This window comes from Mirounga angustirostris, unplaced genomic scaffold (genome assembly GCF_029215605.1).
Source record: "Mirounga angustirostris isolate CCGP_5_RB_7025 unplaced genomic scaffold, mMirAng1.0.hap1 SCAF_3, whole genome shotgun sequence".
Classification (NCBI taxonomy): domain Eukaryota; kingdom Metazoa; phylum Chordata; class Mammalia; order Carnivora; family Phocidae; genus Mirounga; species Mirounga angustirostris.
In genome coordinates, this window is record NW_026991711.1 from 187,684,685 (window position 1) to 187,709,759 (window position 25,075).

At 43.4% G+C, this 25,075-nt stretch overlaps 1 long non-coding RNA gene and 1 other non-coding gene across 2 annotated transcripts; both read right to left on the reverse strand.

Annotated features, from left to right (window-relative positions):
• Positions 1 to 5,560: 5,560 nt before the first annotated feature.
• On the reverse strand, positions 5,561 to 25,003 carry LOC123838731 (uncharacterized). The gene is made up of 5 exons (XR_006789494.3): positions 24,693 to 25,003; positions 23,165 to 23,267; positions 17,855 to 17,987; positions 12,420 to 12,504; positions 5,561 to 10,060 (listed from the first exon to the last, which is right to left on the reverse strand). It is a non-coding gene; the product is annotated as an uncharacterized LOC123838731 (long non-coding RNA).
• On the reverse strand, positions 20,208 to 20,314 carry LOC123839981 (U6 spliceosomal RNA). Its single transcript, XR_006789817.1, has one exon. It is a non-coding gene; the product is annotated as a U6 spliceosomal RNA (small nuclear RNA).
• Positions 25,004 to 25,075: the final 72 nt, after the last annotated feature.

Genomic DNA, 25,075 nt, shown 5'->3' on the forward strand with positions numbered 1-25,075 from the left:
CTAACTTCAGCACCTTCTTACCCCATTAAATCCAAATGTGTTTCTCAGGCAGAATAGGTTTCACGGAGCTAAGAGAAACACAGTGTGGTGAGTGATGTGTTATGAGCAAATCCGGAAAGCGGGCGGTAAGCGGGCCAGGAGTGGAGGGTAGAAGGCCTGGGAGACAGGGCGCCTGGTTTCAGAGAAGCACGCCCAGATCGAGCAACCCAGGCAGTGTGGTCCAGCCCCTTCCCTCTACTCTTGGAGGGAATTTGAACTCAGAGGGATTGAGCATCATACTCTGAACATCCGGGCCCCATAGCTCCAGGTGTGGGACCCTGCCTGGATCTTGGCCATGCCACTTCCTGCTTGTCCCTTGAGCTTTCATCTTGCATGGACTGCAGGGCAGTAGCATGGTGGTCAGACTAGGGTGGTGTGGTTGCTACTGCTCACCGAGAACCTTCTGGAAGTTAGCCTCATGGAGAAGGATGTGTGACCGTTGGGACTGGTTTCTGAGCCCTGCGAGGCAGGAGAGCCTCCAAGCCAGGCTTGTTTCTGGCAGAAGAGCCTGGCAGGCTCAGAAACGATGTGGGATGGCCCGGGGAATCTTCTGGTGTGATGGCCCTGCTGAGTGCCAGGGCTCTCCCTGGGCCTGTTGGTCCCCACAGACTTCTCCTCTGGCTCCACACAGTCAGCGGGGGCCCGCCCAGCCTCTGAGTCCCACAGCCCCTCAGCATGTCGCTGTCACAGCCTTGATGTCACCATCTGCCTGCTTCTTGAGGAATGCCTACGTCCACCCGAGTCACTCCCGCTTCTTGCACACTGCTTGCCCCTCAGTAGGTGCTTAATAAATGCACAGGGATTTCAGGCCAGCACTGTGCTAGGCCTTGGGGGAGGGGGGACAGCAGGGACAGAGCTAGCCTCTGCCCTCACGGTGGCAAAGACGCTGGCAAAGCCACCAGCAGCCCTGCTCTGCGGACGGGCCATCTGATCTGCCCCCAGCCGCACACTGGGCTCAACAGGCCGCTCAGGCCTCCAGGGTGAGCTGGCCGAGCTCCAGCGAGTCACGGGGCTCGGGCTCGGCGCCCCTGCTCCCCGCGAGAACATCTGCTGAGCGAACAGCTGTCTCCACCCGAGGCTGAGCGGCCTCCCTTGGGAGCGTGGTGTGCAGTCGGGCAGAGAAACAGACACAGCTCGTCTGCCCCTCGTGGCCATTTTCTCGGGGGGGGGGCTGCTCAGAGTTCTGGGGCCTTTGTCACATCTGTCAGCGGCCATTTCTCTGGGACCACACTGTCCCCCCTTCCCATTCTTTTCTTCTTTAATTTCTGGGGGGTCTGGAAAGGGTCGGGCCGGATGGGTTGGGAGCACTGTGGTCACAGGGCTGGGAGACGGAAAGCTCCAGTGTCCGGAAACCAGCCCTCTCGGGTGGCCAGCCTGAGTCAGGCGGTCCGAGCGGGAATTGGCGGGATGGGGTTCGATAGTGCCAGGGGTGACACAAGGAAAGGGGTGCTTGTCCTCTTCTCTGTCGTCCCCGAGACAAAGGCCACGGGGACTCACCTTGGGTTCCCAGCAGCAGGAGGCCTGGCACGCAGGGGTCCCTCGTGGATGAGACTGAGTGCGGGAACCAGCTGTCACGCACCTGAGAAACGGTCCCTCACACCCGCTGGGCAGACAGAGCCTCCATTTCTGCGTCCGGGTGGGGATCCTCCCCTCCCCCAGCATCTCCTCGGGCTGCCCCCCCAACCTGGGAGGCAGCGAGGGGCTCAGGGGTGCTGCTGAGTCTGGAACCGAGACAGAAACAAGACAGTGGCTCAGACGGGGGCGGGGCCTGGAGTCCAGGCGGGATCTGCGCGGTGCCCCATGCTGAGCAGTTCCCAGAGCAAGGCGAGGCGGGCACAGGGGCAGGGCTGGGCGGGGGAGAGCCCCGTCAAGCCCCCCAGACTTGTGCTGAGCTCACACGATTCTCTGTTCCGTGTGGCACCGCAGAGCAGGAGTCGGGGCGGCTCGGTGTCTCTTGGAGGCACAGGGCAGAGGCAGGAGGCTGGGAAAAGAGCTGCCCCTGGCAGTTATCTGACCCCAGGCGGTCTTGCCCAGCACTATGAGCTCATGGGCACAAGCGCAGAGCTGGGTGGTGACAGGAAAGGAATGGCAAATGTTCTCTGGAGACCTGGAGGCGTAGGGCTTTCACATGAGCTCATGCGATCAGATGCTCCCCGGGCCTCGCCGGGCCAGGACCCTGCGGGCAGCTGTGTCCCACAGGAGGGGCTCCTGCTGGGGGCCCTGCCAACCTCTGCCCTCCGCACACATGCTCTCACTTGCTTGGAAACCTCGGGCTGGGGCTAGGAAGCTAGCCTCAAGATGGCCCAGGCAGTGTCGAGCTTAATGTGGGCGGAGTGACGAACGTTCTTTTTTTGTAATCAACTTTGTGCGTGAGTGGTGTATAGAATATTGACCCAGTGTTACAGTGCAAGGTCAACAGAAATGTCAAACCAACATCAAAATGTTTAAATGCCTCCACCAATATAACACGATCTGCCTATTACTTTTCTAAGTTTTCAGATCGCCCAAAATTTGTGCCTAGGTGGAATCTAAGGGTACACAGTGTCTTGTGATCGACTTTTTTAATGTAATGTAATTTTGTATAACTTTCCCCATGGATCTGCATAGTCTGTAACATAATCACAGTCAGGATTTGGGCTGTTTAAGTACTGTGTATATATATAAATTACACAGGAAAAAGCATCTCCATGCAAATAGAATTCTTATTCCTCCCTCCCTCCCCCCATCCCTCCCTCTCTCCCTTCTTTCCTTCCTTCCTTCCTTCCTTCCTTCCTTCCTTCCTTCCTTCCTTCTTTCCTTCTGCCTCTACCCTCCCTTCTCTCTCTCCCTGCCTCTCTTTCCCTCTTTCTTTCTTTTCTTTCTTCAATCAGAGGAATTGCCAGTTGGAGGATTTGATGATGGGAGCTCTCTGTGGTTTGGCAGCTCTGGGCCAGTGGTACATATTGACTGAGTGACTTCTCTTCTCACTCCTCTGCTAATCCTGCAGCTTTGTATTTGCCCAAGAGCCCCCAAGTGGCTTTAAGTCATCTTCCTCTAATTTCTAAGGGCTTTCAAAAATACTTTTATCAGCTTGTTAAATATCTTGATATTATTATGTTTCATAGATACCATGAAGTGTTCTCCACTCCATTGCTTTTCTTTGTGTTTATATACAGATGCTTACAAATTTAAAAAATGTATTCTAGTCTCATAGCCTCCCATACTTTTCTTTAATTACATGCTTGGACAGTTCCTTCACTCAGAGCTTTCTCCCTGGGGCCATCTGTTCCAGAGATCCCCCACTGCATCCCTAGCACCCAGCCTGGAAAAATCCACTGCAGAGACTAAAAGTCCGTACCATGAAGTGGCTTCGATTCTTGTGGATTGGGTTTTTTTTACCTACATCAGGCAGGAAAACAGATAAGAAACTGAGCTTAGAGAGTTAAGTATTTGAGTAAGCACCTCCGGTGGGACTGAAACCCAGAGGTCTGTCTGCTCTGAAACACTTTGTCCTGACACCCATGTGTCAGTAGATTGAGTGAGCTATGTTTTTCTATTCTGTTGTGGGTTTGTTTTTTTTTTTAATGGCTATGTGTGTGTATTCATGTGAAAATTTAACTTTAACCTGTCTGGAATGTTCTGTGGTAAATGGTATGAATAAGGATTTGTTATTTATGTGAACTTATTATCCATTTCCCATATGAATATAGAGATAAGTATTTCTTTCATCATTTTAAAGTTTTCACTTGGTTTGTTACATATTACATTAAAATACATTTGTTCTATATAGCCCATATATATATTTGTTCATATCTGTTCCACCATAAAGTTTTGCCAACTGCTATGTATGTTCTATAGACTGGTAGGTATTCTCCTGGTTTTGCCCTAAAATTAAAAAAAAAATTCTTCAACGGTTTTTTTCCCATATAAATGTTATTATTACTTTATAAACTTCTATAAGATTAATTTCAAGTTTAATTGGTTGCATTTTACTTTGATTTGAACTTTTCTTATGGATTTTTATTTTATTTTTTATTTCAAGTTTTTATTTAAATTCTAGTTAACATATATGGTAAAATTGGTTTCAGGTGTAGAATTTCTTATGAATTTTTAATTTGATTGCATTGTGGTCCGAGAATAGAACTTATATTTCTGGGATTTCGATTTTACTGGGATTTTCATTGTACTTGAATATATACATATATATGCATATTATATATGTGTGTGTATATATATATAACATATATATATATTTTTAAAGTAGGTTCCACCCTGGGCTTGGAGCCCAATGCAGGGCTTGAACTCACAACCCTGAGATCAAGACCTGCGCTGAGATCAAGAGCCAGATGCTTAACTGAGTGAACTACCCAGATGCCCCTGAATATATATTATTTTTATAAATATTTCATGGGAACTTAAAAATAAGTCTATTCTTTGTAAGGTGCAGAGTATAATATGTAGCCCCCCCTCTTTATTCGATCAATGATGTTTCAGACCTCATTTGCCATTATTGTTTGCTTTGTCCCGCGTGGTAGCCCCTTCTCTGGGGAATTCTCCTCCACTCCAGCCCTGTGGTTTCACTGGGGTATGCCAATCTCAATGACCTATTTCTTTGATCATAGACATGGGCACGTGGTTCAGATCTCACCAGGCCCAGGCCCCTGAATCTGTCAGTGCCAGAAACCCAACTCAAGCTATCAGGGACTTTACCATTTGCATAACTGGGAAGTCCAGGGAGGGGGATGCTATTAGCTAATCACAACCAGGTATAGTGATTCAAATGAGAGCGAGCGCCTCTCTCCCATAACTCCTCTCTGCCTCTGTGTAGTGACTGTATTCTTTCCTACTGCAGGGGATCTCTCTCCACGTGTCAGGGAATGGAGGTGAGGAGGGAGACGCCCTCAGATTTCTCCCTCCAATGTCTAGACAGAATCTTACAGAAGGACCAACTGGTTCTGTTTCATTCGAGTCCCCAGTTGTGGTGGCCAGGAAGATGGTTTTTCATGGGTTGGCCAGTGTTAGTTCAAGTGCTCCTGTCTGGGACCTAGAGGTGGGGTATAGAGATTGGCAGCCTCAGAGAACCGCGGGGAACAAGGACAGAATGGGTCTCCAAAGGAAATTTAATAACTGTTACCAAAGGGAGAAGAGAAAGTGGTTCTGGGAATTGAAGAGCAATAATTGTCTGGAACAGGTTGCATCCCCCTGGCCCTACAATTGATTCAAGGATCGGCATGTGACCCAAGCCAAGCCCAGGGATTCTTTTTTTTCCTACCTGGAACTGACAGGAAAGAGATGTCTTTCCTGTTGTACGTAAGGTGGCCAGCCTAGAGCTGCTCTTGGGCATTGTCTCTGGGTTCTGTTGCTAAAGCCAGTTAAACCCAGGGAAGTACCTGTGGGGAGTCGACTTTTCCACAGAAAGCAATTGGTACCCTCCAGCTCAGAGGCTGGTGGAGGATCGACTTCCCTGGGGCCCATTCCCCTAAGCAGGCCCCAAGCATTGTAATACTTCTTTAAAAATATGAAAGTTTTTATTTTATTCTACCTTTAAAAATATGAAAACAGTTTTTTTTTTTTTTTCCTGAGTACTATATAACCTGCACTTCATTACCAAGTTAATGTGTCAAGATTTTTCATATTAAGATAAGGTCGACCGGAAAAGCCTTGAAATCTTTTTTCTTGTCCATTTCCTGAATCATTAGAAAAAGTGAATTATTACATGATCTCTTCAGAGAGCCTGGGCTTTGCTCTGCTGGGGGAATTAAGAGGAGGAACTGGTCCCATGTTCTGGATGGAGTAGCCAAGAGAGACGGTATCCCTCCTTTCAAGGCCAGATCAGGGGTAACAGGAGCATTGCTAAGTCAAAAGGTATCCATCTGTTAAGGCTTCTGATACTTATTGACAGACTTCTCTCCAAAAAGTTTGTAGTATTTACACTCTTCCCACCAGTATGTGAGAAGTAGCATGAGAACCCTCACCCCCACTGGGTGTTACAGTCTTTTTCACCTTTGTTCTTTTAGGAGGTGAGGAAAGACACCCCATGGGTTCTGTGGTGATGATGCTATGTGTGTGGTTTTCTTTTTCCTCCTACTTTTCTTTTCTTCTTCTTTTTTAATCTTCCCTTGGTTACCAGTGAGGTTGAGCGTCCTCTCATGAGGTCATTGGCCACTTGCAAATGTCAGTCAAATACCACGTCATCATATCCGTTCCATATTTGCCACTGGAGTATTCTTTTACTCCTAATTAGTTCGTGAGAGTTATTCATGCACTGGGAACGTTATCCCTTTGCTTCTCATGTGTCAAAATGTTGCTTCTCAGTTTCTGCTTTGACTTTTAATCCACGTGGATAGTAGCATATAGAAATTTCAAATTTTTATATAGTCAAACCCATCATCTTTAAATTTTATTGTCTTTTAAGCAGGCTCCATGTCCAGTGTAGAGCCCAATGTGGGGCTTGAACTCACAGCCCTGAGATCAAGACCTGAGCTGAGATCAACTGAGCCACCAAGGTGCCCCATAACCCATCATATTTTTTAATGGTTTTTTGCTTTGGTGTCATTTTTAGAAAGGCCTGCCCCTTCACTTCCCAAGATGAAATAAACATCGCCTATTTTCTTCCCCAGTACTTTTATGGAGTTTTGTATGTGTTGGTATATGTGTACATTTTTATAGCTGGAATTTACTAAGGTGTGAGGTAGAGAGCCAGCTTTATTTTTTTAACATGAAAAAATTTAAAGCAGGTGTTACCAATCACCACAATCATTAAAGCATTCTGTGGGTTGCTGTTGGGAGACATGAGTAACCAGCCTATCCAGAAAATGATATCAAGTTATTAAGATACAACTTAATGAGAAGGGAGGGCAGAATCCAATGGCTTTATCCTACCTGATCTTATCTCTGGTCAGTGACTCCCTTTCTAAATGAAACAGCTCGGATCAAGGAACTTGTAGGGTTAAGGCATCAACCCCAGATCTGTGTCAGGAACTGGGCTTCTCCCTGAGCACATGGGCCTCAGACCCTCACTGATTCTGCCCCTGGAGCCCAGGGTCACGGAGAGGGCAACAAACAGTCTTATGCACCTCACATCTCTTCACAAAGTGTTGAAGAATACAGGCGAGCTCTGGGTGGCCAAGTGAGAGAGTCCAGTGGCTCACAGAGGTCCGAACTTGGGTAACAGGGTGTGGATTTGCTCTGCGATGCTAAGGGGCAGGAAAGCCTACATTTTTCTATTTTTCGAAGTCAGATTAAACGTGGCTCAGTCTTCAGCTGCCTTATTGACAGGATGGTCAATTTCATGACTTTGGGGAGCCACCTCTCTGCCGAGGATTCCTCAAGAGTCCTGGGGGGCAGTGGGAGTCAGGTTCGTGGCAACTCAGAAGGTTTAACTGGGAGAATTTAGAGAAGACTACTTCCGTGGGGACACTATGATGGCACACATATGGTTGTGTCTTTCCCCCATGTCAGCTTTGTTCAATCATAAAGCAAGGTAAACATGACAGTAAAGCAGGTTCAGGATTCTGGGCTCAATGACATTTCACTGTGTGTTTAATGTGGCTTCTCACACGTCACACACTGCAAAGCACAGCCCAGAGTCGCACAACTGCCAAGATATAACAAGGGGTAGGAAGTGAACAAACCAAATGCTAAGTCAGGTGAGCGTGCAGTTGAGATGGGGCCCCTGTCCCATCTGGGTCAGCTCTTGGCACGTGCTGTTTATTATGTTCAAGCAGTGGAGGATCTCTGTTCTGTTCAGAGATCAATCAGGCAGAACCTGATGGGGTCAGACGTGAAAGGGTCAGCATCTAGAAAGTCTGACAGTTTGCTGCGAAAATCCTCCCATTTTAAAGGAGTTTAATCGGTCTTGGGCCTTGGCAGACCTTCTCTGGTTCTGCCGGGTATCAGTCCTGGGTGCCATCAGCCTGGGCTAGTTTCTGCGACATCTGGTCTTAGCTGCAACCCCCATGTCTGCTTGCATCACCGCCCAACACCAGCCGCCGCTGACACAAGTGACTCCATTTTGCTCTCTACAACTACCCACGAGATAAGGGGACTAAAGGGAGATTGAGAGCTGGGAGCATGAAAGATGGGCCTTTCAATAGTACTTTTAACTGCTGAAAGCAGCCACTGGCAGAACGTGGCCAAGCAGGGCAGAGAATAAGCAGAATGGATTTGGGGGGTGAGCAGGTAAATGGAGAATAACCAGCATGGGGCCTTATGGGAGTCCTGAAAGGAACCCCCCAGTGCGTGGTCTCACTGGTGTTTCTTTTTTTTTTTTTTTAGAGAGGGAGAGTGGGGGAGGGGAGAGGAAGAGAGAGACTCTTAAGCAGGCCCCACCCTCAGCACGGAGCCTGATGTGGGGCTCGACCTCACAACCCTGAGATCATGACCTGAGCCGAAATCAAGAGCTGGATGTTTAGCTGACTGAGCCACTCCACACTGAGGCGCCCCACCCTGGTATTTCTTAACTCTAGTCTGGGAAATCGAGCCCTCCCGGGCAGGAGCTCACACCTATGTCGTGATCACGCCAGCCCACTGGCACCATGGGCGGGCCTGGGGGCTCGGCTGTGTGTGGGTTGGAAAAGCTGCGCTGCCTTGGGGTGCCGATACTTTCCCTGGACACCGGTAACATGGGCAACAGCCTCTGCCTTCCCCACTCAACTAAGGGACCCAGAGGTGGGGCCGGTCTCCCCGGGGTGGTAGAGGTGGTGGACCAGGCACGAGCACCATCGGAACTGTGGTTCTGAGGCTCTCCTAGAGTTTCGCTGTGGCTGACCTACACCTGCACCCTGGCGAGCAGAGCCAGTGAGCCGGGGCCACCTCGGACATCGGAGCCACGGGGCTGGAGGCAGCAACAGCAGCCAGCGGGAGGCCCCCAGGTAGGGTGTGGGTGGGGTGGACTCCTGCAATGATGGAGGCCTGTGTCCCTGAAGGACTGTCTGCATTTCTGCTTCCCTAGCAGGCAGCCGGAGAGAACATACTGGGGACAAATTTGGGGACATATCCAAGCACGGCAGGAAAACTTCATATATTAGGGTAGGCTACACCCCCAAACTGACCAGCCTTCCTGCTGACAAGGCAGGGAGGTCCCAGAGTTGGGGTAACTTGGACATAAATGTAAATGTGATCTTACTTGTCCAACAAGCAGGTGAAGCTTATGGACTCTCCCATTACACTGGTTTTGATATTGTGAAAAATAAATAAATGTGTCTCAGGGAAAGAGCTAGGAATGGATTCTTGAAATCCACAAGCTTACCTCCACTGAAATGAAACAAAACCTGGGGAAGTGATAGCCTCTTGAAAATTCACCTTATGTCTCTGAGAACTGTGAGGTTAGCTAATCACGAGAGCTTTCCTTATGATATTGTCCCTATGGAAAAGAGAGCTTCCATCCACATTTTTATTATCAGTCAATGTCTAGAAGAGTTTACATTCCTGGAAAGGATAAATTCACTTGAAAGGGGGCAATATTTATTCAACAAAGAACCAACTCCTCTGAGTCTGCTGAACTTGATTTAATACTTTCTTTCAAATCCCGTATTAAAGGTGAGCAAGAGAGGCGCCTGGATGGCTCAGCTGGTTAAGCGTAGGACTCTTGGTTTGGCCTGGGGTCATGATCTCAGGGTTGTGGGATCAAGCCCGAGCCCCACGTCAAGTTCTGCTCTCAGTGTGGAGTCTGCTTGAGATTCTTTCCCTCTCCCTCCCCCTCTATTGCTCTCTCCGCTTGCTCATCTGTGTGTGTGCATGTGTGCATTCTCTTTTTCTTTAGAGAAATGTGAGCATGAAAATAAATTTAATGTCGTGATTATTCATTCTAAGGATCTGATCAAAGGATCAGTAAATACAATGGACTGAGTGTTGTAACAAATAAGCTTAGGGGCACCTGGGTGGCTCAGTCGGTTGAGCGTCTGCCTTTGGCTCAGGTCATGATCCTGGGGTCCTGGGATTGAACCCCGCGTCGAGCCTCAAGTCAGGCTCCGTGCTCGGTGGGGAGTCTGCTTCTCTCTTTTCCTCTGTCTGCTGCTCCGCCTGCTTGTGTTCTCTCTCTCTGTGTCAAATAAATAAATAAAATCTTTTAAAAAAATAAGTAAGCTTAAATACACACAGGCAATTTTCACCTGTAGGAAACAGAGTTTTAAAACAGCTTTTTGAGATATAATGTGTACATTAACCAAATCACCCATTTAAAATGTAGAATTCAATGGCTTTTAGTATATTCAGAGTTGTGCTACACTCACCATAATCCATTTTAAAACATTCCATCACCCTGAACCACCCCCCACCCCCAAACCATCAATCCTCAATCCCTCCATGCCCCACAAACCTAGGCAACCACCAATCTATTTTCTGTGTCTATAGATTTGCCTATTCTGGGCATTTCATATAAATGGAATCAGACAATATGTGGCCTTATATGTCTGCTTTCTTAAAATAACATTTTAAAGATTCAGTGATATTGGGGCGCCTGGGTGGCTCAGTCAGTTAAGCATCTGCCTTTGGCTCAGGTCATGATCCAGGGTCCTGGGATCGAGCCCCGCATCAGGCTCCCTGCTCCACGGGGAATCTCCTTGCCTCTCTCCCCAGCTTGTGCTCTCACATACTCTCTCTCTCAAATAAATAAATAAAATCTTTAAAAAGAAAGATTCAGTCATATTGTGGCATATATCAGTACTTTGTTTTTTTATGGTTACATAATATTCCACGGTATGCATCCACCACATTTTGTTTATCCATTCATCAGTTGATGGACACTTGCACTGCTTCCATTTTTGGCTATTATGTATAATTCTGCTATGAATATATCGCACAGATTTTGGGGTCAACATATGTTTTCATTCTCTTGAGTATATACCTAGGAGTGGAATTACTGGGTCATATGGTAACCCCATGTTTAACTTTTTGAGGAGCTGTCAAACCGTTTTTCAAACTGGTTGCAGAGTACATTCCCACCAACAGTGTGTGAAGGTTCTGACTGTTCCACATCATTATCAACACTTGTTTTGTCTGTTTTTTTTTTTTTTAAGATTTTATTTATTTATTTGACAGAGACAGAGAGAGAGGGGGAACACAAGCAGGGGGAGCGGCAGGCAGAGGGAGAAGCAGACTCCCCGCCGAGCAGGGAGCCCAACGGGGGGCTCGATCCCAGGACCCTGGGATCTGAGCCAAAGGCAGCTGCCCAACCGCCTGAGCCACCCAGGCGTCCCTTATCTGTCTTTTTGATTACAGCCATTCTAGTGGGTGTGAAGAAAGAGGTCTTTAAACAATAACAATTATGGTGAGAGCTAAACAATCTCATGAATGATATTGGATTCCTTTTTTTTTTTTTAAACAGACAGTGAAGAGATGCTCAACATCACTCATCACCAGGGAAATGCAAATCAAAACTACAGTGAGATATCACCTCACATCTGTCAGAATGGCTAAAATCAACAGCATAAAAAATAAGCGTTAGGGCGCCTGGGTGGCTCAGTCGGTTGAGCGACTGCCTTCGGCTCAGGTCATGATCCCAGAGTCCTGGGATCAAGTCCCACATCAGGCTCCCTGCGGGGAGCCTGCTTCTCCCTCTCCCACTCCCCCTGCTTGTGTTCCCTCTCTCGCTGTGTCTCTCTCTGTCAAATAAATAAATAAAATCTTTAAAAAACAACAACAACAACAACAACAACAAACAAGCGTTAGCAAGGACACGGAGAAAAAGGAACCCTTGTGCACTGTTGATGGGAATGCACACTGATGCAGACCTTGTGGAAAACAGTATGGAGGGCCCTCAAAAAATTAAAAGTAGAACTACCCTGTGATCTAGTAATCACACTAGTAAAGAATATGAAAACACTAATTCAAAGGGATACATGCACCCCTATGTTTATAACAGCATTATTTACAATAGCCAAACTATGGAAGCAGCCCAAGTGTTCACCCATAGATGAATGGATAAAGAAGCTGTGGTATGTATATATGTACACAATGGGATATTATTTAGCCATAAGAAAGACTGAAATCTTGCCATTTGCAATGACATGGGTGGAGCAAGAGAGTATAATGCTAAGTGAAATAATTCAGAGAAAGACACATACCATATCATCTCGCTCATATGTGGAATTTAAGAAACAAATGAACAAAGAAGAAAAGAGACAAACAAACAAACAAACAAAAAAACCAGACTCTTAACGATAGAGCACAAACTGATGGTTACCAGAGGGAAGGTGGGGGTGGGGGGACGGATGAAATAGGTGAAGGGGATTAAGAGTACACTTATCTTAATGAGCACTGAGCCATGTATAGAACTGTTGAATCACTATATTGTACATTTGAAGCGAATATAACACTGTATGTTAACTATACTGGAATGAAAATAAAACAATTTAAAAACAAAAGAGAAAAAGAAATATGTGTTTGGATATAGGTATTACCTGACTAAAAACTTGCTCTCCTCTGCAGACAGATGGCATTGCTGATAGAGATGTTGGCCAATATTTTCAGAGTTCAGGGACTATTCTTCAAGAGGAACAAAAATATTGACCCCTGAGTAAGGTGAATGAGTTCATTGTTTATCTTAACCTTCTTCCCCATGGTGAAACACTTGCCATCCATAACATGGAAGCAAAATGTAACTGTTTTTACTGCATCTGACAAGATAATTCTGGTGAACATGAAGTGTGAGGATTTGGTTAAGAATTCTCGGGGATGGGGCACCTGGGTAGCTCAGTCGTTAGGTGTCTGCCTTTGGCTCAGGTCATGATCCCAGGGTCCTGGGATCAGGCCCCGCATCTGGCTCCTTGCTTAGTGGGGAGCCTGCTTCTCCCTCTGTCTGCCACTCCCCCTGCTTATGCTCTCTCCATCTCTCTCTCTGACAAATAAATAAATAAAATCTTAAAAAAAAAAAAAGAATTCTTGGGGACCATCTGAGGCAGTGGGAAGCCCCAGGCTTCTACCTCCTGGCTGACTGCAATTTTGGGCCTGTGTATGGGCCTCCTGGCTGTGGGAGGAGATGGTGGGGGATTCAAGGTTGGCAGCAAAGAGAAATGGCCCGATTGGAAGCGAGGAGAACCACAAAGCTGACCTGAGAGGGATGACTGAGCAGAGCTCTTGCGGAGAGGCGACATTTGGCACGAGATAAGGAAACCGATTGACCCAGTGGCGAGCCCAAGGCCACGGACTGTCTGTGGGAGAGATGGGTTCAAGCCTCTCTGAGCCATTGTCTTTGACTGCCGTCACAAGGAGCAGGGACCATGAAAATGTTGATTGCGTGAATGATGGGTGTCGGGATAGAGGAAGCTGGTAACAAGAGGGGGACTGGGTGCTGCTGGACAGGGATGGGGGGCACTTTTTCACTGGCTACTCTTTGCACTAAATGAGTATATTACTTTTCAGAATAAATACGTCAAATAACAAGTTCTACTATCTCCCACCAGAATAAGAGGCCACTTTTGAAGGATCAAAAATCAGCTTAGCTTCAGTTTTCCTTTTTTTTTCAAAATAAATATTCTAAATAAATAAATATTCTAAGCCCAGCATGATGCCCTGGTTGCTGTTCCATCCTTGTACCCTAAAAAAAAATGAGGCAAAATGGGCAGGAAATTGTTTATAGCAAGAATTATAGAAAACAGTGATTATTACACTTTAATAAGACTCTACAAATTAATTGGATTGAAGGCTTTGATAGAGGATTGGTTAAAGTCATGAAAAAACAATATATTCAGAAGAAAATACATTTATAGCATATAAAAGAAGTCAAAACATCACCAGGAATCATACAGATGAAGTTCAAACATAAAGCACTATTTTCAATCACTAAAATAGTTTTTTTTTAAGTATAATACCCAATTCTGACAAAGTTATAGTGAAATTGCTTTAGGGCAGCATTAACTTGAAAATTACATATATTTGGAGTATGTATTGGATATATATCAATTGTCATAAAAATGTTTATACTGTTTGATTGAGGAATCTCAAGTTAGTATATCTTGTCTAAGGAAATTATCCAAAAGGAGCTTAACCAAATATACAAAAATGGTATCAAACCATTCTTTATAATGCTTAAACACTGAATACAATTATTGTGCACAAACTTAATGGAATATTATACAGTCTTTTAAATTAATAAATAAAAATAATTTTTTCAAAGCAAACAATTTCATGCATGTGCAGAGATTTAGTTGCATGGATGTTTATTTAACACTGTTTATGATAAAAGATTGGAAATTATGTATCTAACAGTATGATGTAATTTTGGTCAAATAACTAATGGAAAATTCATAATGTTTATTTAAATTAATAACTATATAGAATTGTATTTGTCCACATGCTGATACATAATTTCAAGTTTTTGAAGTGAAAAAGTTACAAAACAATGGCAAAGTATATTCCATTTCGATTTCAAAACTTTTCAGACTTTTCAATTTCAAAACTTACTAAAAAGCTACAGTAATCATGACAGTATGGCACTGGCATGAAGTTAGACTTATAGATCAATAGGATAAAACTGAGAGCCCAGAATAAATCCATATGCCTGCGGTCAACTGGTTTCGACAAGGTGCCAAGATTATTCAGTGGGAAAATAGTCTTTTTAACAAATGGTGCTGGGACAACAGGATAACCACAGGCAAAAGAGTGAAGTGAGACCGGGACCTCATACCATATACAAAAATTATCCCAAAATATATAAAAGATTTAAATGTAAGAGCTAAAACAGGAAAAAACATAGGCATAAATCTTTGTGACCTTGGATTAGGCAGAAGTTTCATAGATATGACACCTACAGCACAAGCAACCAAAGAAAAATAGATAATTTGGACTTCATCAAAATTAAAACCTTTTTATTGCACTGGAGGATATTATTAAGATAGTAAAAATACAACCCACAACATGGGAGAAAATACTTGCAAATCACATACTTGATAAGGGCCTCGCATCCAGAAAACATAAAGAATTCTTATAATTCAACAATAAAAAGACAAGCCGATTAAAAAAAAGGGTGACAGACTTGAACAGACATTTCTCCAAAAAGATACAAAAAAGGTCAATAAGTACATGAAAAGATGCTCACCATCACTAGTTATTAGGGAAATGCAAATTAAAATTTCAAGGAGATACCACTTTACTAGATATCACTCTACTAAAATGGCTGTAATAAAAAAAATGGGAAATAACAAATGACATCAAGGTTGTGCAGAAATCTGAACCCTCGTCCATTGCTGGTGGGAATTTAAAATGGTGTAGTTACCACATATCCTGGCCCATATGACCCAGCAATTCCATGTCTATGTGTATACCCGAAAGAATTGAAAACATATATTTATGCAAAAACTTATACTTGAATGTTCATAGCAGCATTATTCATAATGGCCAAAAAGTGTAAACACCCCAAATGTTTATCAACTGATGAAGAGATAAACAGAATGTGGATATACATACAGTGGAGTATTAGTTATCCATAAAAAGGAATGAAGTACTGATTCATGCTACAATATGGACGAACCTTGAAAACATGCTAAGTGAGAGAAGCCAGTCACAAGGACCAAGCCACATTCCTCTTATATGAAATGTCCAGGATAGGGAAATCCATAGAGACAGAAAATTGGTAGTTGCCTAGGTCTGGGAGGATGGGAGGGAAATGACAGCTAATGGGTATGGGCTTTCTTTTTGGTGTGATGAAATGTTCTAAATTGATTGTGGTAATAATTGGAAAACATTGTGAATATACTATAAATCACTGAACTGTACACTTTAAAATGGTGAATTAGATGTTATTTGAATTACATAGTTGACATTTGAACCACATGGGTTTGAACTGTGTGGGTCCACTTATATGCAGCTTTTTTTCTATAAATGTAGCACTGTATGTATTGTAAATGTATTTCATCATTTTCTTAGTAACTTTTTTCCTCTAGCTTACTTTATTGTAAGAATACAGTATATAATGCATACAACATATAAAATATGTGTTAATTGAGTGTTTGTGTTATTGGTAAGGCTTCCAGTTAACAGTAGGCTATTAGCAGGAACATTTGGGGGAGTCAAAAGTTATATGCAGGGGCACCTGGGTGGCTCAGTCGTTGAGCGTCTGCCTTCGGCTCAGGTCATGATTCCAGGGTCCTGGGATCAGCCCTGCATCGGGCTCCCTCCTCGGTGGGAAGCCTGCTTCTCCCTCTCCCACTCCCCCTGCTTGTGTTCCCCTCTCTCACTGTGTCTCTCTCTGTCAAATAAATAAATAAATTAAAAAAAAAAAGTTATATGCAGATTTTCAACTGTCTGGGGGATTAGTGCCCCAACCCCTGCATTGTTCAAGGGTCAACTGTATATCTCATCTGAAAAATTTCAGAAAAGTATATTCCAAGCCAAACCCAATGTCTATCTATATGTCTATCTGTCTATTTTTGGGTGGTGGAATCAGGCATACATTTTTAGTTGCTTCTTCATAATCAAATGTATTAGCTAAGTTATTTCCAATTAACATTTATAATTTATGTAATAGCATAAGATAAAAGAAAACTCTACAATAAACATGGACCATACTAAGTTACAATTTATAAAAGAAGGGATATAAGATAGTTACACATTCTGCAACTATGCGGGAGTATCTAGCACTAGTCCTGAAAAATAGAACAAAATAAAAATAATTGTGCACAAGTAGTAAAATTATGTATGAATTTTTTTGAAACTTTTTTCAGTATTATGATTTTTATCTTTACAAGTAGGAGGGAAATAACCATATTTGCCTCACGAAATGAATTTGGTTTTTATTTGATATTGAAAGTGTTAATGACAACATTATCAACTCTAGGTGCCTTTTTTAAAAGAATTCACTGATTCATTCTACAATAAATTTTCCATTCTACAATAAACTTTTCCTTTAGCTAATCTTTTCCTTTTACCTGAGTTCTCTTTTCTTCTTGTGTAAGTTGTATTCAAAATTGTTAACTCCCTTTAATATTTAAAACTTATTAGAGTTTAACTTTGAATAATATTTCCTAATAATTGAAACTTTTTTTGTGTTTATAGTTTTTGCATTTTGTTTCTCTTATATTCTCTTGGGTATTTAGTTGGCTATCCTAACAGTCTGCAAATATTTTATTAGTTAATTTCTTCTCAGTTTTGCATATTAAGCAGATACCCTCTTATTTTCTAATTTATTTGTTTCAAATTTTTTGATTTTCCCTTTTAAATTTGTTACCTAAATCTTTAAAAAATTTAAGTATAGAGTTAATTATTTTTTTCTTTTTCCTTCTTATTAGCATAGGCAGGAGAAATACAAAAGTTCACTGACAGCTTTAACTGTGTAAATGGTATCTTTTTTTCTTTGTCTTTAAAGTAATGTCCCCATATTTGGTGTTGCCTTTTTAACTCAATTATTCCATCACAGAGTCTTTCTTCCATTCTTGCATGGTCGTGTGCATATAGGTAGAATATTGGCTTTCTCTTCAACTTTATTTTATGGAAGTCCGAGAAAGCATGTGTAAAATCTTTGTCTACCTATTGTGAATATCTTTATCTTGAAAATTGCAATTAATTGTTTGTGAAGGCTTAATGTGCACTTGAGAAAGCTCCCTATTTCCCAATTTTTCCTCTTTGGATCAGTTCCTCCAATTGCCTCCTTCTGTGGAAGTAATGGAGGCCCCCGAGGTGCAGGGACTTGCCCATTATCTCTCAGTGGGGCTGGGGCAGAGCCTGTGTTTGGGGCCAATGAATGGAGCATTGTGGAGAGTTAACGCCAACATGCTCCAACAGCACCCTTCCCCTGCTGGGGCCCCGTTCTGTTGAAAAGCTACAGAGCAGGGCTGCCTTAGGCCAGACAGCTTTATTGTATGCACACCCTCCCCTGCAGCTTACACTGCATCATACTGACCTGTTATCCTTGGGCTTCTCTTTGGCCTTGCCTGAAGAAGGGATTCTTTCCTAGGATGCTGTCTTCTCATGAAAACAGACCTCCAGTGGATCCTGCCACGGGTGTTCTGGGCATGCCCAGGTATGCCAGAATCCTGGGATGAACATAACTTAATCAGTCAAGCTGGGACCCGCTATACTTGCTTTCATGCAAGCATGATTTACCTGAGCCAGGCTCTTAAATTATTCTATCTCCCCTTTCTTTAAATGTATTTTTTTAAAAAAGATTCATAGGTGTGGATTTTGTCTTTTTAATCCAGTCTATGATGCTGTTTTTTAAATAGGAGAATTTAGTCCATTTACATGTAATCTTATAATTGTTGTAATTGTGTTATTCTGTATTTTTCTCAGTTAATAAAATTCTTTGTTTTCTCTTTAGCTTAATTTAGGATTTCTTACTCTTTTTTTTTTTTTTAAAGATTTTATTTATTTATTTGCGAGAGAGGAAATGAGAGACAGACAGCACGAGAGGGAGGAGGGTCAGAGGGAGAAGCAGACTTCCGGCCGGATCATGACCTGAGCCGAAGGCAGTCGCTTAACCGACTGAGCCACCCAGGCGCCCTAATTTAGGATTTCTATTGGAGGCCATGTTTTTTCATTCATTTAAGTGAGATGAGATGTTCTCACAATTTTCTGAACAACCCAATTTCCTAGTGTTCTACTATGTTTTCCCTTACCCAACAAAAAACAGACTGTGCTCATTTCTTTATATTTGTTCTAATTAAAAACTACTTTTCTTAAAAAAACAAAACAAAACTGTTTTTCTTTCTTATGAATAGATTCAGATTTTTTTTTTTTTTTTTTTTTTTTTTGGTCATTCACTCACCTTCTCTAAGTCTTCTTTAGTCAAATCCTCTTGGTTTCATTTTGGCATTCTGAGAAGTTTTATCTCCAGTTAAATATTTTGAAATATGATGATCACATTTTATAAAAATTATACTTTATACTCTTGCTTTTCAGACTAGGGTATGTCTATCTGTGCAGATGAGCTGTCCACTGCATAATATTATTTCTCCCTGTCTATATACTTTCATTGAAATTTGCCCCCCTTTCCTGAGGGTCCATGAGTGCACACACATACACAGAGATCCTAAGGAAGGTATAGGCCTGAATGGCCATAATTGTACTGAGTGAGTCTGTTTCCCTGGGTCAGCTGACTGGCTCCCATGGACCCCTCGCCCAGTTCAGGCTGGCCTTGGCCAATCAGCTGTTTTCTCTCTAGACTTCGAAAACGAAGTGCCTTGTTCAGAATTGGGCCCTGGACCGGGAGAAAAAGACTCACCTTTCATTGAAATTGTCCCCCACCCACCTCACACACACACACAGATGCAGAGCAAACCCCTCCCTCCCCTCCAGCACATGATTCCTTGGAGGAGAGTTGCTATCTGGAAAAAAAAAAATTGGGGGTTCTCAGCATGCCAAAAGAGAAGTTTGGTAGCCTGCAGCGTGTGTTACAGAAGGAAGAAAGCTGTCTCTGTCAGGACCATCATCTACAAGAGACTTAGCTGTTTTACACTCCTAAGACTGACTACTGTTTAGGATAACTTCTTATCAGATGACAATAATAACAAACATGTATTTGCTCTGTGCCAGGCACTGTTTTAAGTGCTTTACATGTATTGACTCATTTAAATTTCACATCAACCTTATGAGGTGGTACCATCATTATTCACATGCTATAGGTAAGGAAACCTCAATGGAGAGGTTGAGTAATTTGCCTAAGGACACACAGTGAGTAACTGAAGGAGTTGGATTTGAACCCAGCAGTTTGATTTCCCCTTAAGTGCTATGATGCATTGCTGTTGTATTGGAATTGCCAGCTTCATGTGAGGCTGATATCTGGCAGGGGGCAAGGTACAGGAGAAATGTAAACCCTTGTCCTATAAAGACCTTCCTCTGCAGTGAGTTCTCCAACAAAACAAAGGCATCAACATTCTGGGTTTAATGAGTTTAAATGTCATTCTTTCTCTTTTATGTTTTTTTTTTTTTTTTTTAAGACTTATTTATTTACTTATTTGAGAGAGAAAGCGAGCACAGGGGGAGGGCAGGGGGAGAGGGAGGAGAGAAGCAGACTCTCCACTGACTGCCCAGCCTGATGCGGGGCTGGATCTGAGGACCCTGAGATCAGGACCTGAGCCAAAATCAAGAGTCAGAGGCTTACTCAACAGAGCCACCCACGTACCCTGTAATTCTTCCTTCCTTTCTTTCCTTCCTTCCTTCTCTTTTCTTTTCTCTTTCTTTCTTTCTTTCTTTCTTATTAACATATAATGTATTATTTGTTTCAGGGGTACAGGTCTGTGATTCATCAGTCTTAGAAAAATATGGAACCCTTCACGAATTTGCGTGTCATCCTTGTGCAGGGGCCATGCTAATCTTCTCTGTATTGTTCTAATTTTAGTATATGTTCTGCCTAAGCGAGGACCATTCTTTCTTTTTTAAAATGTAGTAATTATTAGATGCCATTTACAGCTGCTGAGATATATCTGTGATTAAAAGAGAGAGCTCAAAATTAGAAAAAAGATGGAAGATCAGAGGAAGAGAAGACCAAAACGGGAGGATGAGAGATAAAGTTAAAAAATAAAAATTAAAGGGGCGCCTGGGTGGCTCAATTGGTTAAGCGACTGCCTTCGGCTCAGGTCATGATCCTGGAGTCCCGGGATCGAGTCCCACATTGGGCTCCCTGCTCGGCGGGGAGTCTGCTTCTCCCTCTGACCCTCCCCCCTCTCATGTGCTCTCTCTCTCTCTCTCTCACTCTCGCTCTCAAATAAATAAAATCTTTAAAAAAATAATAATAAATAAATAAAAATTAAGGTAAATTTAAAGCCAAAGATGTGGGAATAAAAACTTAGAAAGAATAACATTGTAAATGACAAGTTTCTAAAATTCATACTTGAAGTAGCATATGTTAAATAGAAAATAAAAGAAACAAAAGAGCAAAGAACTAGAAAATAAAAAAAATCTAAAAAATTAAGAATAACATGTTGATAGATCTTGATAAAATGAGCAGTTAGAAGTATTCAAAAAGACAAGATTTTAAATAGGAGATAGAAGGTAAAAGAGAAATTAAGATAAGGGCTAAGATCTATGAGGCAAAAGTTGTGGAGGATCTAGAAGGATTTATATTTAAACAGCTAAGAGAAAAATAATACTCCTAAAGATAGAGGGAAAAGAGAAACTAAGTTTAAAAAAAACTAAGTTTAAAGTGAGACAAGAACAAAAACAGACTCTAATCAGACAAGAATTCCAAGTGGGAAATAGTGGTCTGGGTGGGGCTGATTGCTGGAATTGAGAAGGCCAAGATCAATTGATATGGCGATGATGAGACATATTTTTTGCTCACCCATAACACTCAGTCAGCAGCACTATCAGCCTGCACAAGTAAGGATGAGGCTCATGGCACCTGACTCCATCCCACAGCTGACTGGGTCCTTCCAAAGTCATACCCCTAGGCCAGCAAACACTCCTTCACTTTGGTTCTTGGAATATGTTCAATTCTACCTTAGTTTTTCTTCAACACATTTAATAGTCCTTTTGTTATCTTTTACTTCCTTCAAGATGAAATCCACATGTGAAAGGCAATCAAACATGTTGTTGTTGAATGGATTTGTTCCATTGCATTTCCTTGAAGTTCTTGTGGCGTTAGGTTACTATGCTGTTTGTTTTCTCTCTCTCACACACACCATCTTTATCACCCAGCTTCAATTCTGATGTTCTAACACTTCCTACTGATCCTGATTTGCTTGGTTATTTGCTCCTTTCAGCGTAATTAGTAGTAGTGGGATTGGGTGGGGAGGGATGAGACGATCTACAGGACTTGTTCTTGGACCGGGCTGTAAGGGTGAGGGTGTGGTGGAGGGGTGGGGAGTGCAGGAGTCACGGATGTCTCCTATGTGTCTGGGTTTCTGCCTCTGTGACCGGGTGATGTTAGTATAGGAGAACACCGAGTTAGGGGTGGTGGTGGTTAGGAATCAGGGTCAGGCTGGACCTGGAAAACTCTGGGGCACTATAGCTGTCTCTAATCCTTAAATTCCCAGGAAGGCTTGAATTTCATAATAGACACACTCCCTCCCAATGCCAAAATGGAATTCTTCTGGAGGTAGCAGATGGCTCACTGTTTATACCAACAGGGCATGGTAACCCTGGTCCTCTGTTTATATTCTGGGCATTCCTCAAAGCATTTTGCATCATTAATTGGCTATCCATTATCCAAAGAGACCAAAGTCAGACAAAGCACATCATCTGGAACCTTTCATGCCCACACCATCCTGGAAGTACAGAGTTACCCACAACTCCCTGTAGTTCTCTAAAAATATGATGCTCTTCACAGCAATGATAAGTTTCCATCTCTTGAGATAGCACTGAAATCTCCTGGAACCCCAGCCAAGTTGAGCCTAATGAATCACCTTGGCCCTTCAACAGAACACGGTTCATTAGAATTGATGCTCTATTCAAGGCTGCCAGGAACATGCAGGGTAGACTTTATCTATTGTACTTTAAGGATTTGGGGCTTCTTTTTGTCTATATCACAAGTTGACTTTGTCCCTTCTGTTCACAGAACAATTGATTTAGCTTCCTTTTATCAAATTGTAACCATTTTCTGGTCCTGCCTTGCTTATGTTATACCTAGGCTCCCTTGGCTGATATTTTGGGTGTTTTAAACTTTTCAGCCACACATTTCAAATTTCTTGGTTTACTCCCACAGATGGCTGGTTACATCCATTGTCGATAGATTTACAGTGTCTTAGAGAAGACTATGCCTCTTCTGGATGAGCTTGTTGTAATAACTGGATATAATGGGAATGTACTGGTTCTGGACTGGAGGTATGCTTGTGGGGCAAGCCTCTCACCCCAAGTCACTCTACAGTGTGACTCTACAGTTGTGGTTTTCCTTTGGCCCACATGAGGAAGCCCAGAGCTCACTCTACTTAGATGATACGGGAACACGTCACCCAGCCCTGAGGCCTTCACACTGGCTGACACCAAACTTTGTCAGCCGTCCCCAAATGGGATTTTCCTATTGAACTTATGTACAATGATTGTCTTTCCTTTGCTCTTGTCCTTGCTCATCTATTCCTGCTTCTAATATTTTTATATTTTTATATTAATAAAATTAATAGAAAGTAGGCCGCATTAATAATTTTCTTGGCTTCATCTTCCATTTCTGGCTCTGAAACCCCAGTTTTTATGTTATTAATCCTCTGTTCTTTTCCTTTTCTGGGTCTTCCCATCCCTGGCCCCATTGGGCCCTCTCCCACCCATTGGATCACTGTACCTTTGCCATCTTCTGCATCCTGCCCCTGCTGGGCTTCTTCCATCTCATCTACAGTTTGAATAGACAATTTTGCCTACATCACAGTTTCGCGGAGGATTCTGACCTGTGTGAACATTAAAAACCAAAGGCTCAGGGGCGCCTGGGTGGCTCAGTCATTATGCGTCTGCCTTCGGCTCAGGTCATGATCCCAGGGTCCTGGGATCAAGCCCCGCATCGGGCTCCCTGCTCCCGCGGGAAGCCTGCTTCTCCCTCTCCCACTCCCCCTGCTTGTGTTCCCGCTCTCGCTGTGTCTCTCTCTGTCAAATAAATAAATAAAATCTTAAAAAAAAAAAAAACCAAAGGCTCAGGGCGCCTGGGTGGTTCAGTTGGTTAAGCTTCCAACTCTTGATTTTGGCTGAGGTCATGATCTCAGGGTCCTGGGATCAAGCCCTGGGTCAGGCTCCACGCTCAGTGGGTGGCGCGTGGGTCTGCTTGAGGATTCTCTCATTCTCCCTCTAACCCCCTCCACCCCCTCCATTCACGTTCTCTCTCTCCCTCTCTCAAATACATAAATCTTAAAAAAAAAAAGGCTCATGGGTTAATTTATTCTTTAAACAAACACCGATTGAGGCCTTTGTGTGAGGCAAGCACCGTAGATGCAAGATAAAACAAATTATTTTCCACATTCAAGAATTAGTAGAGGGGTGCCTGGGTGGTTCAGTCGTTAAGCGTTTGACTCTTGATTTCAAGCTCAGGTCATGGTCTCAGGGTCATGGGATTGAGCCCAGTGCTGGGCTCCAGGCTTAGCAGGGAATCTGCTTGAGATTCTCTTCCTCTCCTCTGTCCCCGCTCCTGCACACGTACTCTCTCTCTCTCTCAAATAAAGAAACCTTTATTTTATTATTTTTTAAAGATTTTATTTATTTGTTAGAGAGAGAGAGAAAGCACAAGCATGGGAGCAGCAGGTAGAGGAGCCTGATGTGGGTGGGACTCGATCCCAGAACCCTGGGATCATGACCTGAGCTGAAGGCAGATGCTTAACGGACTGAGCCACCCACTCAGGTGTCCCTAAAATAAAGAAATCTTAAAAAAAAAAAAAAAAGAATTAGTAGAGGTATTAGTAGAGGAATCCTGAAATTTACAAATACTTTCAAAAACATTACGGCATTCAGGAACAATTTAACGTATCTCTTTTCCTTGTTTGAATATGGAGCATATGGTGGTGGACTCCTTCACTACACAGATTCAAGCCACTGTCGATATTGACACCATATTCCTGAATTTTGATTTTTTATGGTCACCACTAGGCACTTGATGGCCACATCATGACAGTGGTGACCACCACCTTACTGGAATTCTTTCCTCTCCTGCTGTCTTCTCAGCAGTCCTTCAACCGAACATTCTGACTGCTCTTTGGAGGTTCCTTTTCCTTTGTTCACACCTACAGTGTTGATGTTTTCTTAGGTTCCATCCTTCTCTACCCACTTCCCTGGGCAGGGCACACTGACCTTTCAGTGGGTTTCTCAACCGAGCCTACTTTCTTTCTTACCTGAAACACTCCTCCCTACTCTTTTTCTTGCTTGAAGTCTCCACCATCGGCTTTTCCCCACCCGTGTCTGGGTAGGTCCCACTGCCTTTACTTAGCCCACCCAGGTGAGCAGCACCCCTCCGCCTGCCCTCCCATCAGTCTGTGCATTCTGAGGGTAGGCACGACGCCTGGATCGCCCCTCCCTGCCTCTCCAGTGCCAGCCCTGCTGGCAGGTGTCCAACAACCCAGTGTCTACTAAATGAAAAAATGAGTAAAACCCTGTCCCAGGAAGGGGCCGGCGTGGCTACAGCCGGGGGCCTAGAACCCGAGCTGGGCGGGTTCCGGAGCAGGGGACTGAGGCGGGAAGGCTTCTAAGAGGTGGCCTCGCTAGAGCCACCGGCTAC